This window comes from Theropithecus gelada, chromosome 1 (genome assembly GCF_003255815.1).
Source record: "Theropithecus gelada isolate Dixy chromosome 1, Tgel_1.0, whole genome shotgun sequence".
NCBI classification, from domain to species: Eukaryota; Metazoa; Chordata; class Mammalia; order Primates; family Cercopithecidae; genus Theropithecus; species Theropithecus gelada.
Window position 1 is genome coordinate 208,575,863 of NC_037668.1, and position 14,107 is coordinate 208,589,969.

General features: G+C 48.6%; 1 pseudogene; it reads right to left on the reverse strand.

Annotated features, from left to right (window-relative positions):
• Positions 1 to 954: 954 nt before the first annotated feature.
• On the reverse strand, positions 955 to 3,595 carry LOC112634369 (annotated as a pseudogene).
• Between the last annotated feature and the right edge of the window lie 10,512 nt (positions 3,596 to 14,107).

Here is a 14,107-nt window from a genome sequence, read left to right on the forward strand (position 1 = left end):
AAGAAGGTACTCCATGGGGGATAATGGTTCTATTATCCTCACAAATCGACTGGTGGACATAATATCTGTTTCTGCTCTAAACCAGGAATAAAAATGCCAGGTAGGACAGGAGCAAGGGTACCTGGAGTGAGCAAGGAAGTCAAGAGGGCTCCTCTCCCGTCATCTACCTGAACACAGTCTAGACACAGCCACAGCCTGGGACAATTCTGACTCCAAGTGACCCCGTGACAAGAGGCTGCACAGTGACCTGGGTGATTAATATGACGGGACCACCACCCGCTTTGTAGACTTTTCTCGAGGCTTCTTTCTGGAGTTCAGATGGAGGCTGTTGAGTCATCACAGCAGATGCTCAAAAGAAAAGAAAATCCAGAAGCCCATCCCCCTCCTGCTAAATGAACGGCAGAACCACCCTGCTCCTTACCCTCTTCCATCCCCTCTGCTCCCCGAAACCTCCTGCGTTTACCTCCCAGTACTCACCCAAATCTACAAGCTCTGCAAAGCCAGCTGCAGATATCACAGGCAACTTTGAGTTGTAAGAAATCATGAAGCAAAGGCATTTGCTGAGAGGCCACTCTGCACAGTGCAGTGTTGGATTGAAAAGGTGGGGAGTGAGACCAAGGAAAAGGGAAGGGAAGGGGAGCAGCATTGATTTAAAAACTCAGTAAGGAATGTACCAGGTTTGTTACCTGGGCTAGCTCATTTGATCTTCATCAAATGCCCTGTGATAGAGGTATTGTTATCCCAGTTTTTAGATAACAAAGCCAAGGATCAGAGACCTTAAGCAACTTATCAGGGGCCACACAGCTCTCAAGTAACAGAGCCAGAAGGAAAATCCAGGTGAGTCTGGGTTTCCACTTCAACGAGAAGTTAGGGAGAGGAGCTGAGAGTGAGCACCGAGAGCTGTCAGAGCGGGCGTTGAAGACCGTGGTCAGGAGTTGGAGGCTGGTTGTAAGGTCATGGGAAACTACATCCAGGTGTCATCCAGATGAGCAGGGAGGAGAAATGTATCTGAGGGGCGCTGTAGAGAAAGAATTTGGGGGATGGATTGTCCTTGGTGGATAAAAGGAAGAAGTTGTCAAAGAGGATCCAAGGCAGCAGCTCTACATCCTTGTTGAGTCGAGAACCCCTGTGTGACGTGCAACTGAGAACATGGGACGCTTCCCCCAGAAAATGCACACAACCCACTCACAAACATCAGCATCATTTTGGGGGAGTCGCTTGGTTCAAGATTAAGGTTCCTCACCCTGTGAAGGGCCTGAAGTGTGAGAACATCGGCATCCTGTGTTTGGCTTGTAGGACTCTCAAGACAATTGTATATTTATTTTCAGAGAAGAAAGGAAAGATCTCTGAAACTTGAAATTGAACACCTTATTTATTTTAATATAAAAGAGGAGTTTCCTTTTTTCTATGTTTCTTCTGTAAATCAGATTAACAGGATCTGATCACAGGTGCCACTAAGGGTCACTTCGCAAATCTTCTATGCTTACAGATACCTACTTGCAAAAAGGCTACAAGTTATAGTAACTGGATGAAAGACATTTGGGGACAAAGGTCAAAAACAAGGGGAGGTTGGACATGGTGGCTCACACCTGTAATCCCAGATCTTTGGGAGGCTGAGGTGGGTGGATCACCTGAGGTCAGGAGTTTGAGACCATCCAGGCCAACATGATGAAACCCTGTTTTTAAAAAAACCGAAAATTAGCCAGGCGTGATGGTGTCCACCTGTAATCCCAGCTACTGGGGAGGCTGAGGGGGAAGAATCACTTGAACCCAGTAGGCAGAGGTTGCAGTGAGCCGAGATCATGCCACTGCACTCCAGCCTGGGCAACAGAGCGAGACTCCCTCTCAGAAAAAACCAAACCAAACCAAACAAAACAAACCGAGGGGAACAGGGTGGATCCACAGCTGCTCTGGAAAGTCAAGTCTCGAATGCCCCAGGAACGTGAAGCCTTCACAGAGCCAGCGAAGGGGGTCTGTGTCTAGGATGTGAAGCGGGCTTGCAAATCCGAGAAGCTACACAAGAAAATTTCACTGATACACACGAGACAGAAAGAGAATGGGTAGAGGCTGATTGGGAAGAGGAATGTGCCTGGATGTCCCTGGTGGCAAGTCCCGTTCTACCTTTCCCACAGAGAAAGAGGGAAAGACAAAGGAGGGTGAGGAAAGGCCTGGGAGAGGAAGCCCCACAGTCACTTATCTATGGGGTGGAGAAATCAGAAGTCCCCACAGCCAACTTTAAACCTGCATTTCATCCCTCACCCCAGTGCTGATGCTACCTAGGCAAGCTTGGGGCCGTGTGCTGGTGCGAGAGGAGCCCAGGCGCCCACCACAATCCCCCCAGGAAGTAAAACTCGGGATGGGGAGGGTGACTGCATCCAGGAAGGACTGTCTCAGGCCAACCTCACCATCGCGTCCGTGCATGTCTACTGGAAACCCGTCTCTCCCAAGGTTGCCTAATTTTCTGTCTAAACTATGGGCTGACCCGCAGCTTACTCCTTCAACATGCTGTCCAGTGGGGGTGGGGCGGGGGTGGCAGCTGGGGCTTAAGGAGAGAGAGAGTTTGGTGGAGATAAAAAAATAATAATAATAAGCCTGATCCACCATTCTGGATGCCCTTTCCACTCTCTGCTCCATGCAGCTGTGTGTGTGTAAGAAAAACAGGGTGTGTGAGTGTGTGTGTGTGTGTGCACGCACCAGCAATCAGTGTGGCAAGGCTAGAGGCTTTCATCACTGAAACACAGAGTTCCTGTTTATAAACATTTGCTCACTGTTTTGTTATGTGGGGGAATTAACCACAAAACATGACCTACGACGTCAAGCCCCCCATCTTCACATCCTTCATACCGCGTGCACTTTCTCTCTCTACCTGAAAGCCGCTGAGTAGAAAATAATTCCTCTGCAACAAAGTGGGGAATGCCCAGAGAACAGAAGGCGCCTCTACACAGACTTGAAGGCTTCAAGGGAGGCTGGGGAGGCATGGGTCACTGACCCATGGGGCTGACTCCAGGAAAAGGCATCCCATGGGCCATGGCTGAAGGCATGACTCTTTCTGGGCTTTTTGGAGCCCCCAAAAGACATTGGGACCAAAACAAATGTATCTCAGTGGCGTTTGCAGCGCCGTAGCGGGCAGGGGGTGAAGGTCTAGTTTGTATGAAGAGGAGAGGAAGACCACGCAGAGCAGAATGCAGCTGAAACCTTGGGAGAGAATGGAAGAGGGGATGGATCCGCTGAGAAGCTCTGGGGCACCCAGATTGGGAGGACTTATGCAGACTGAAAGGTGACCTCAGGAGCAGAGTTCTGAAGGGAGGGGCGCTGGCTTTTGAGTTTATTTTCCTGATCAGCCTCCAGATGATAAGATGGTTCTTTCTGATGAAAGACTCAGCGTGCTGCTATTACAGTTTGGGGGCATCCCAACAGCAGATGCAGGTGTTCTGTGAACCATATTCCACAGAGCGCTGGGGCTCCACAGTCACCCTGGAGAGGCCGTGGCAGGAAGTGGGATGAGTCCTGCCATCTGAGAGCCCTGCCTTGCCTTCAAGAAGAGCAGTTCCTCTTCCATCTGCTTGAGGCCTTGGAGCTCCTCACTGGATTTCATGGTAAGAATTCAATCACCAGGAAAAGTTTGGAAGCCTCTGGATCAGCGATATCCGAAGTCTCTGATCTCAGCTTGGAGGTGCTTTGAGCCTCTGGCCCCCGTGCTCTGCGCTGTCCCAGAGGAAGGTGCGGGCCACTTTTGATCCTAACAAGCAGTTCACCAAGGACAGGGCAACGGCTGAGAGATGAAGGATATCCAGATGCAGATAAGGAATCCCAGGCCCTGGAGAGAGACGGCTACAGGACAGCAAGATTCCTGGTGGTTTTCCAGGGCATTGCAGTATTAGAGTCCTTCTCTCCTTCCGAGGTTCTGTGCTGATCCAGTGCGGAAGCCCCATGCATTGGAGAAAGGGCTAACTCTGTGCCCAGGGCTGGACGGAGCAGCATTGCAGATCAAAAGGCCGCCACCCCCAAGAAGCCCATGAAAGGCAATCGCCCTCCAAGCAAACCCCTCTCCTTTCCAGAACTCGCAGAGATTATGAAGTCCCAGCTCTTGCACCTCAACACGCCCTTTCCCTTCCTGCCTCATTACTCTCTTGAGGTTCCATTCCTGTTCCACAACCACCCAGATCTCTCCTGTACACCTGCCTTCCTTCCCAATGAGAAGCAGGGGGGAAGGCTGGGTGCCCATTCTTTAAAACAGACAGGACGTGGGGGAGGGGGAGCTGGGGGGATTGAGGGGAAGGGAGAGAATGGCATTCAGGGACTGGAGCTTGACATTCTAATGCTTTGGGCAGGGAGGGAGGAGGCCACCGTGCTTTACTAGGTCATGGAGAGGCGGAGCAGGCCTCTGAGCACACACTCAGGCCAGGACACCCCAGTGCGGGTTGCTCACACGCTCAGGCCAGGGCAGAGCAGTGCGGGTTGCTCAGAGGCTCCCCGTGCCCAGAGCATGGATGTCAGTTTCACCCACTCTGGGCATTTGCTGCCAACTCGAAAATACCCTTCACTTTTCCATTACTTCTGCGTGGCAAATATATGTATAGATATTATAGAGTGTGCGTGTTGGGGGCGGGTGTGTGTGTGTATACAATCAAAACTTACCCTCTGTAGTAAAAAAAAAAAAAGTATTAATTATGTTTTGGATTGTCTTCATAGAGATCTGAGAGCATAATTTAAGTAAATACTGTAGTCATGACTAGCAATGCTATATTATTCTTATTTGAATTTGAACTCTAAGAATTTTCCAGTCTGCTAGCCAAACCAACACTTGGGCACATTTATGGTTCTCAAAAGCTAAACTCATCCCAGTGTTCTCCTGACTACTATGAGAGGTTTGGAGTTCTGGAGCTCAGACGTGACACTGTTTCCCAGGATGTGTGATGAGATGTGTGTGGCTGTGTCAGAAAATCGGCCTTTGGGTCAATATGTATTTGGGGTCTGCTTGCTTCTTGCTCCTTTGGGTGTGCCCCAGGTCCCATGGCCTCGTTCACAGAGTTCTGAGCAAACCCATTCCTGTTTCCCCGTCTCATGGTTTGCCAGATGTTACTGGGGCAGGAGGACTGTCAGCTGGGGCAGTCAGTGAGAATGACTCTCTGATTGCCCTGGCTAGGAGTCCCTTCCTGATACCCAGGTAAGAGCAAACTGTTCCTGGAACCGTGCACACAGGACATGGAAACCCTGCTTGTCAATGGATTAAAATGAAAATCCCAAATTCTACTCTTTCTGTGACGAACAAACCACTGGGCTTCCTTTGACTTCATTGTCGTGGACTATAATTCATAACTGTTTTGTATGTTATGCAACTAGATAATCATAACTATGTCTATATAGTATAAAATACTCTATATGTATGTAGTATAGCGTGAACACACACACACTAAATGTTAGGTTGGCATGTTCCAGCATAAAGACATGTACACTCACAACCACGCAGAAACAACCCCTCTAAGGGTTCCACAGCCACCAGTGTCTCAATCGACCTTGGGCCGCCCGATCACCTCCTCACCTCCCAAAGTCTGTTCCGTGCATTCGCAATTGTATCGTCTGCATTCTCGGGCACATTCTTTCATTTCTTTTTTTTTTTTTTTTTAGGTTACTGAAGTGAACTAATTTATTTGGTCATTTTAACACCAACAATTATAAAAGAATAGGCCAATTATTTTTACTAGACTTTTAAGTTCTAGGGTACATGTGCACAACGTGCAGGTTTGTTACATATGTATACATGTGCCCTGTTGGTGTGCTGCACCCGTTAACTCGTCATTTACATTAGGTGTATCTCCTAATGCTATCCCTCCCCCCTCCCCCGACCCCACAACAGGCCCTGGTATGTGATGTTCCCCATCCTGTGTCCAAGTGTTCTCATTGTTCAATTCCCACCTATGAGTAAGAACATGTGGTGTTTGGTTTTCTGTCCTTGTGATAGCTTGCTCAGAATGATGGTTTCCAGCTTCATCCATGTCCCTACAAAGGACATGAATGCATCCTTTTTTATGGCTGCATAGTATTCCATGGTGTGTATGTGCCACATTTTCTTAATCCATTCTATCACTGATGGACATTTAGGTTGGTTCCCAGTCCTGCTATGGTATCGGGCACATTCTTGACAGCAGAGAATTTCCATCTGGACTAGGTGTTGATGGAAACAGCATCTTCTCCTTACAATTTTATACATCTGATAGCTGAAAAACTCTCTGAAGACTAGACTCTGGCTCCACACATTGCGAATCCTGTTTCCACTTTCCTATCGGCCTGGCTCTGGGGACATGGGTCACAGGACATGTTTATGCTGGGATATGACCTCAGGCCCTGTCCTCCCTGTGGAAATGCCACAAGAGCCAGCACAGGGAGCTGAAGGATGTCCCTGCAAGCCACTTCTACATCAGAACAGCTGGCGGTAGCTTCATATAGGCTGAAGAGACTGCAAATTGCATCAATGTTCCACCAAATTCAAACTAAATATCTCCCTGACTTAATTTTCACCTAACCAGATGCCAAAACTGTCCAAAGCCACTTCAATACGACAAGAAACTAATGAGGTGTGTGGAGGCAAAGTTGAGGTGAAAAGAGACAAAAGTCTTTATTTTATTTTGCTTATTTATTTATTTTTTCTTTTGAGATGGAGTCTTGCTCTGTCACCCAGGCTGGAGTGCAGCAGCATCATCTCGGCTCACTGCAAACTCTGCCTCCCAGGTTCAAGTGATTCTCCTGCCTCAACCTCCAGAGTAGCTGGGATCACAGGTGTGCACTATCACACCTGGCCAATTTTTGTATTTTTTTAGTAGAGATGGGGTTTTACCATGTTGACCAGACTGGTCGAACTCCCGGCCTCAAGAAATCCACCTGCTCGGCCTCCCAAAGTGCTGGGATTACAGGCATAAGCCACTGCGCTCAGCCGAAAGTCTTAATCTATTCATGTTATTTTTGCAAAACACGTGGTCTTGGCAACTGACTGCTAGGGTACTTCCAGGCCCATGTAAGGGATGAACCTGAAATGGAAGGAGCCTGAAGCTTAAAACTCATTAGCCTTATAGTAAGTTCACCTCTGTGCACAGGATTTGGCAACTAGTGGTCAAAAAGAATAAGGGAAGCAAAGTCTTCCAGCTGCAAGGAAAAGCTTACACAAAGGTGCAGAGGCCAGAGAGCTCAGGACTGTTCAGCGAGCAGGGAGAGCAGTCATAGGTGAGAACCACGCAGTGAATGTAGGTCTGAAATACTGGGCAACTGCAGACCACAGAGGGTTGCAAATGTCAGGGTAAGATTGTTAATGTCAACTGTACAGCAAGAAGCTTTGAAGATTTGCATGCCCATGGCCTAAGGCAAGGACTACCCCTCTCCAAACCCTGCTTTAGAAAAAGAAATTTGGGATGGACAGATGGGAGGCAGAGAGACCAGCAGCTGATGTGCTGCAAATCAGGATTCTTTGGGAAAGGAGCAACACAATGATTGACAGAAATACACAAAGACTCACGCGCGAGCCTTGAGTCAGTGTCCTGCTCCTCTTCCTCCCCTGACCCCACTCACCCTTGGACTTGGCATAGCCCTTTTCTCTGAAACCTGGCTGCTCTGATGTGTCCTCAGCCTAGCTTCACCTGTGGGGTCACAGTCTCTGGAACTACGCTCCACACCCCTCACTGTCCTACCAGGGTAGTGACTCCCAGTCACACTGTCCAGGATGCACCTGACATCCCTGGATGTGGTTTCTGCCCGTCATCTTAGACCAGGATGCAAGAGAAGGCGGTGGCTTAGTTCAGGCAGGAAGAAAGAGAGCCTCCACAGGACTGTAGCCTTGGGAACCGGTTGGAGGGACCAACTGGAGGGAAGGTCAATTAGGCAACTAAGTGTACGCAGAAGGCAAAGAAGACGGACACATTAAAGAGGACACTGATGGCCACAGTGGAAGGAAGAATGTCTGTATGTTTAGGCTGCAGGAGAAGCCCAGCACTGCAGAAATTGATGCATCTCAGCATGAATGTGCTCAGTTGGAGGCTGCGCGCATCTCAGATTTGCCTCCAGCATAAGGCTTCATTTTACAGCTTCATGTTCTGGCGCGTTGGTCATGGAGAAGCTGGAGAATCTTCTTTACCTTCTTGCCCCCCACCACCTACGCTCTCTCCCTGGGTGATCTTACCAGTGCCCTAGTTTTAACTTCAGCTTTGCATGGGGGCCCAGGCCTCTGCTTTGAACTATGCACTTGCTGCCCAGTGCTGGCATTTGACGGAGCTCCCTGCTATAGTTAGACCTTTATGTTCTTTATGGCCAGTACCCACTCTGACTGGTCAGTACCCCTGCCGCAGTGATTGTTGAATTGCTTTTATTGTGATAAAATACACATAGCATGAAATTGACCATTTAAGCCATTTTTAACTATGCAGTTCAGTGGCACTAAGTTCATTCACATTATTTTGCCACCACCACCATCCATCTCCAGATTATTTTCATCTTCCCAAACTGAAACTCTATACCCATTAAACACCAACTCCTCTTTTCTTTCTCCCCAGCTCCTGGCAACCACCATTCTACTTTCTGTCTCTATGAGTTTGACTCCTCTATTTCTTTCCTTCTTTCTTTTTTTCTTTTTCTTTTTTTTTTTTTTAGACAGAGTCTTGCTCTGTCACCCAGGCTGGAGTGCAGTGGCACAATCTCCGCTCACTGCAAACTCCACCTCCCAGGTTCATGCCATTCTTCTGCCTTAGCCTCCCGAGTAGCTGAGACTACAGGCGCCTGCTACCACGCCTGGCTAATTTTTTGTATTTTTAGTAAGACGAGGTTTCACCATGTTAGCCAGGATGGTCTCCATCTCCTGATCTCGTGATCCGCCCACCTCGGCCTCCCAAAGTGCTGGGATTACTGATGTGAGCCACCGCACCTGACCCTACTCTATGTATTTCATTTGCAGTATTTGTCCTTTTTAACTGGCTGATTTCACTTGGCATAACGCCTTCAAGGTTTATCTCTGTTGTAGAATGTGTCAAAATTTCCCTCCCTTTCAAGGCTGAATACTCTTCCGTCATATGGATAGACCACCTTTTGTTTATCCATTCTTCCACTGATGAACGCTGGGCTGTTGTAACTAATGCTGATCCGGATACGAGTGTACAAATATCTGTTTGAGTCCCTGCCTTCAATTCTCATTGGATATACATCCAGAAGTGGAATTGCCAGATCATACGGTAATCTTGTGTTTTGTTTCTGAGGTACTGTTGAATATTTTTAACATCACACCTGTTATACAATACGTACAACTGCTACTTCACAGCTTGACTGAGGTGTTTAATTAGCATCTCATAGGGGAACTATCCAAGCCCAAAGTCTTGATGGTCCTAAGCTTATTCTTCCCCAGCTTCTCCCACCTGCATAAGTGGAATCACCACACAGCTGGGGCCAGGGCCCTTGGCAGCATCAGGAACTCCCTCTCACTCTGCATCTCCAACCCATCAACAAATCTTATCAGATCAATGTGCAAAATATATCCAGAACCAGATCACTTCTCACCACCCTGCTGCTGCCACTGGACCCAGCCCACCTTGACCTCTCACCCTCACTATTGCAGTAGCCTCCCCACATAGTTTATCTTTGCCCTTTTACCAGCTAGTCTTCATGCAGCTGTTAGCATGAGCCATTTAAAACATCAACCAGATCTCTTCCCTCCTTTGATTAAAACTTCCAATCTTCTCATCATAATTGGAAAGAAAAAAAAAGACCCAAAGGTGTTACCATGTGCTGTGATCTGAATGTTTGTGTTCCCTCCAAAATTCATGTTGAAACTGAATCTTCGATGCAATGATATTAACAGGTGGGACCTTTGGGAAGTGATTAGGCCCTGAGCACTCTGTCTTCATGATGGGATTAGTGCCTTATTCATGGCTGGAGGGAACTAGCGAGGCCCTTTTGGCTCTCTGCCTTTCGCCCTGTGAGGAGCAGCAAGCGGCAGCAACTTGGACGCAGAGAGCAGCACTCACCCAACACCAAACCTGCTGGCACCGCGATCATAGATTTTTCAGCTTTCAGAACTATGACAAATACTTTCTTTTCTTCTTCTTTTTTGTTTTTGTTTTTGTTTTTGTTTTTGAGATAGGGTCTCACTCCGTTTGCCCAGGCTAGAGAGAAGTGACGCAATCTCAACTCATGGCAGCCTCGACCTCTTGAGCTCAGGTGATTCTCCTCCTCAGCCTCCCAAGTAGCTGGGATTGCAGGCATGTGCCACCACGGCCTGGCTCATTTTTGTATTTTTAATAGAGACGGGGGTTTCACCGTGTTGGCCAGGCAGGTCTCGAACTCCTGACCTCAAGTGATCCATGCGTTTTGGCCTCCCAAAATGTTGTGATTACAGGCATGAGCCACCGCGCCTGGCCTAATTTCTATTATTTATAAATTGCCTGGTCTCAGGTATTTTATTACAGCAGCACAGAGGGACTAAGACATCGTGGGCTGTATGAGTGGCCCTTCACTTGGTCTCACATCCTGTATGCATGCCCACTCCTGCCTTTTCCGCAAACACACTGATTAGGTCCTGCTTTGGGGCCCTGACCCTGGGTGTTCTCTCTGTGAGAAATTGCTTCCCACAGATCATCACATGGCTTATTCGAAATGCTACCCCCTCAGAGAGTGCTCCCGGATGATCCTATCTAGACTAGAATAGCAACTCTCATCACCAGCAGTCTCCTAATTCAGTTTCCAGCTCTTCAGCTACCTAGCACTCCTGCCCTTACAGTACCTGATTATTTACTGGCTGGTTGTTTATTTTCCCCCTAGACTATAAGCTCCGAGATGGAAGGGAGAGGGTTCTGATGGCTGCTGCATCCCCAGGGCATGGAGTAATGCCCCGCATGGAACTCCCTGCTCTTCAGGAAGAACGTGCTTCCCATCGTGAGATGCATCAGCACATCTCAGTCTCCAGGCCAGTTCAGTTCTATGGACACAAGGAAAGGGTGAAATGATAAGATCCACACCAGAGACACATAGGTGGATTCAGTGCTTTGGGATTCCCAGAGTCTGTGGCCAGTTCTCTTCACCAGTGGAGTCACAGCCAACTTGGCCAGTAGAGTAGGGAGTGCACCCTACTTTAAGTGCTTTAGGAAAACCTTGCACCCACAAATAGCTCTACCGCTAACTAATCTATCACTATCTCTTAAATTTCACCATTAATAATGCAATTTTTTTTTTTTCCAGGAAGAGGGGAGAGAGCTAAAATTTACTCAGTAGTTAGTAAATCTCAGGCAGCATTCAAGATGACGAGCCATCCCAGTGTGCCTGGTCAGAGGGATTTCCTGGGACTTTCAGAGCTACAACTAGGATAGTCTTGGACAACTGGCATAGTTGGTCACCCTACTTCGTTTCTTGGTTTACTTCTCTCATCAACCATATGTGCATTTTACTTATGAGAAATCCAGGCCTTCAGTCATGCGGCCAGAGTGGCAGGATTGGAGTCAAGACTTCCACGACTCCCAGGTCCGGGTCCTCTCTACCACATCCCAAGGACTCCCTGACCTGCCTTCAGATGCAGTAATTCTGAGATAGCTCTGTGCAGCTCTCCCCCCAAAAATGTACTCTTCAGAGCACTCAGATCATGAGATATGGAAAGAAATGGATGAAGGCTTGCTGGAAAGGCAGGGACAGATACTTTGCAGGAAGAAAAGGACTTCCAAAGTGTGCACAGCAACTTGGGGTTTGAAAAATCTTTGTTCTAAGGGCCAGAACTTTAGTGTCAACCTGACTTTGGGAAGGGGTAAGAACTGATGAAAATAGTCCTAACTGAGAAGCACTTTGAGCTTCTGGGAAAGAGACTGCTACACTGAAGTGGCCAGCTCTAGGCCACGTCATAGGACCTGGGTGGGCATCATTCTTTCTGACGCTTGTCTCCTCTATCCTAGTTATTTGAGATTTCAAAGTAGTCATCTGGTTTATCTTTTCAAGTGTGACCATATAATACACTATTCAAACAATGGCACTTCCGAGAATGAAAGGGGAACAATTCATAATTAGGCAAGGACAACAGTGGGGAATGGGACTCTGCCGCAGTTAACTGGGATACCTGATCCCTGGGCCAGCTCTTCTGATCAGGAGGAACTTAGTTGTGATCTTGCCTTCTCATACAGCAAACAAAGCAGGGAAATTCCCAGCCCCATGCCATTGCCATTGGGCTCTTCTGCCTCTCCCTGGTTCTGCCCCACATCCCAAGGTCTAAAGAATACCTTTTCCCCAAAGGTCTGAATACTCCTTTGAGTCATTTCCATCAAATATCAGCATAGGAATGCTTATTTCAACTACTCTTTCTTGATCACCACAGAGTTTTCTGAGCACTCACCTTAAACAGGGCCTCTTCTGGGTGCTACAGACATTTTCAAGGGAGAGAGACCTCGCCCACCCATCGGCTGTGAGCTGGCTGGCTGGTGCGTGAGTCTGTTGGGGGGTGAACCTGCCCCTCCTGACGTTGCCCCTCAGTGACTGACCACAGGCTTTGGAAAAACCTCTTCAGCAGGGTACCGCTTACTCTGATCTACTTAAACAGCGACTCCCACGCCCTGAGGAGGAGCTGAGCGTGCCACAGCAGCAGAATGCAACTTTGCTGAGATCAAAGTGCGAACCTGCTGAAGCTGTGTGTCTGAAATTACCCAGAAATCGCTTTGTGCTCACCCATGGTGCAGAAGCGATGGTGAGCAAGAGTGCAGAGACCATGAAGAACTTGGTGCAGAGATGAATATTGTCTGCAGCTAGTTTTCTCCAGTCCCTGCCAGGGCACCCAAACAGTGTCTGCTTCTGCTCTACTGACCCCCTAGGCTCAGCACAGTGCCAACTACGTAAGAGGTACACAGTAAATATCAGTAAGTCATTGACTGCTCATCTCCATAGACCGTGCTGAGCCTGAAGTGGCCTATGTTTGGATCCATGCAATGGACCATGGTTGGAGGGCTCCTGGCTTCACGATGAATCCTGGAATGTTAGCGCTGACAGTGTTCTTACAGGATCAAATCCAGTCCCCGTCAGCTTCAGCTGAGAAACTCAGGCGTGGGCCCAGAGAGTTTGAGATCCCTTGTCCAAATGTTGTGAATGCCAGAGGCAACACTGCACTCAGGTGTTCTGGGCAGTAACCCTTGCTCCCCTCTCCCTACCACATGCCCCCCAGGCCAGCTGGCCCTTCTGACCAGCACCATCTGTCTGATGTCTCTTTGCCATTACCCGGAGGCCTAACCTCAGCACCGACAGGCTGCTTGACCTGGAGCCTCACCACTATGTCCTATCCATGCTCCCTGACACCCCTGCTCCCTAGCAAAATTACTCCCTTCCTCCTCCGCGTGTGATTCATTCTCTCATGCAGCGTCTCTTTTCTTTCCCCACTGTACACCCGTTGGCTCAAGATGTGTCTGAATTCCTTACCATTTTACCAGGAACAGTGTCTTTTTTCATCTTGTCTCTCCAGTGCCTCAATTGCGCCTACTACGCATGTCTTATACAAATGCGTGGCTTGCTGTGTGACCATGGCCCAATTGTTCACCGTCTCTGGGCCTTCTCTTGGATTTATAAAATGAATGGGGTACTACTGACTTATTTCACAGAGTGGCTGTGTCCTAATGTATATATTGTTGCATAAATATCTTGGAAATGCAGGGGCCAACAACAGCGCTTAACAATAAATGCTGTGTGCTGAGAGCAAGTGTTAGATAACTTGAAAGGAGGCTCTTCTCTCCGCGATGAAAGAAACGGAAGGTGGCTCTGCAGAGCCCCTCAGATGATGCACGCTGTGGACCCGAGCACCGAGCCTGGGTGGGGGAGGAAGGAACTTAGGAGAGGTGTGAGGGCAAGGGCGTCTTGTGGAGAGGGCTTGACCAAACCCTGACCCTCCTCTTTGTAGAGCCCCCGGGCTCGTCTGCAGGGTCTGTGCAAGCCGCCTGCCCCCTGCGCCAGCGGGCGAGGGGGACAGCCTCCCCTTCTCAGCAGGACCCCGGCCCTGCAGAGGGAGCTGGGAGCTGGCTGCTTTTAATTAGAGCCGCTTCTTTCCTGTTTTCCTTCGCAGCTGGTTTCTGAGCTTCCCTCACCCTCTGCTGATTCCCCCAAGCAATTTTTTCAGCAT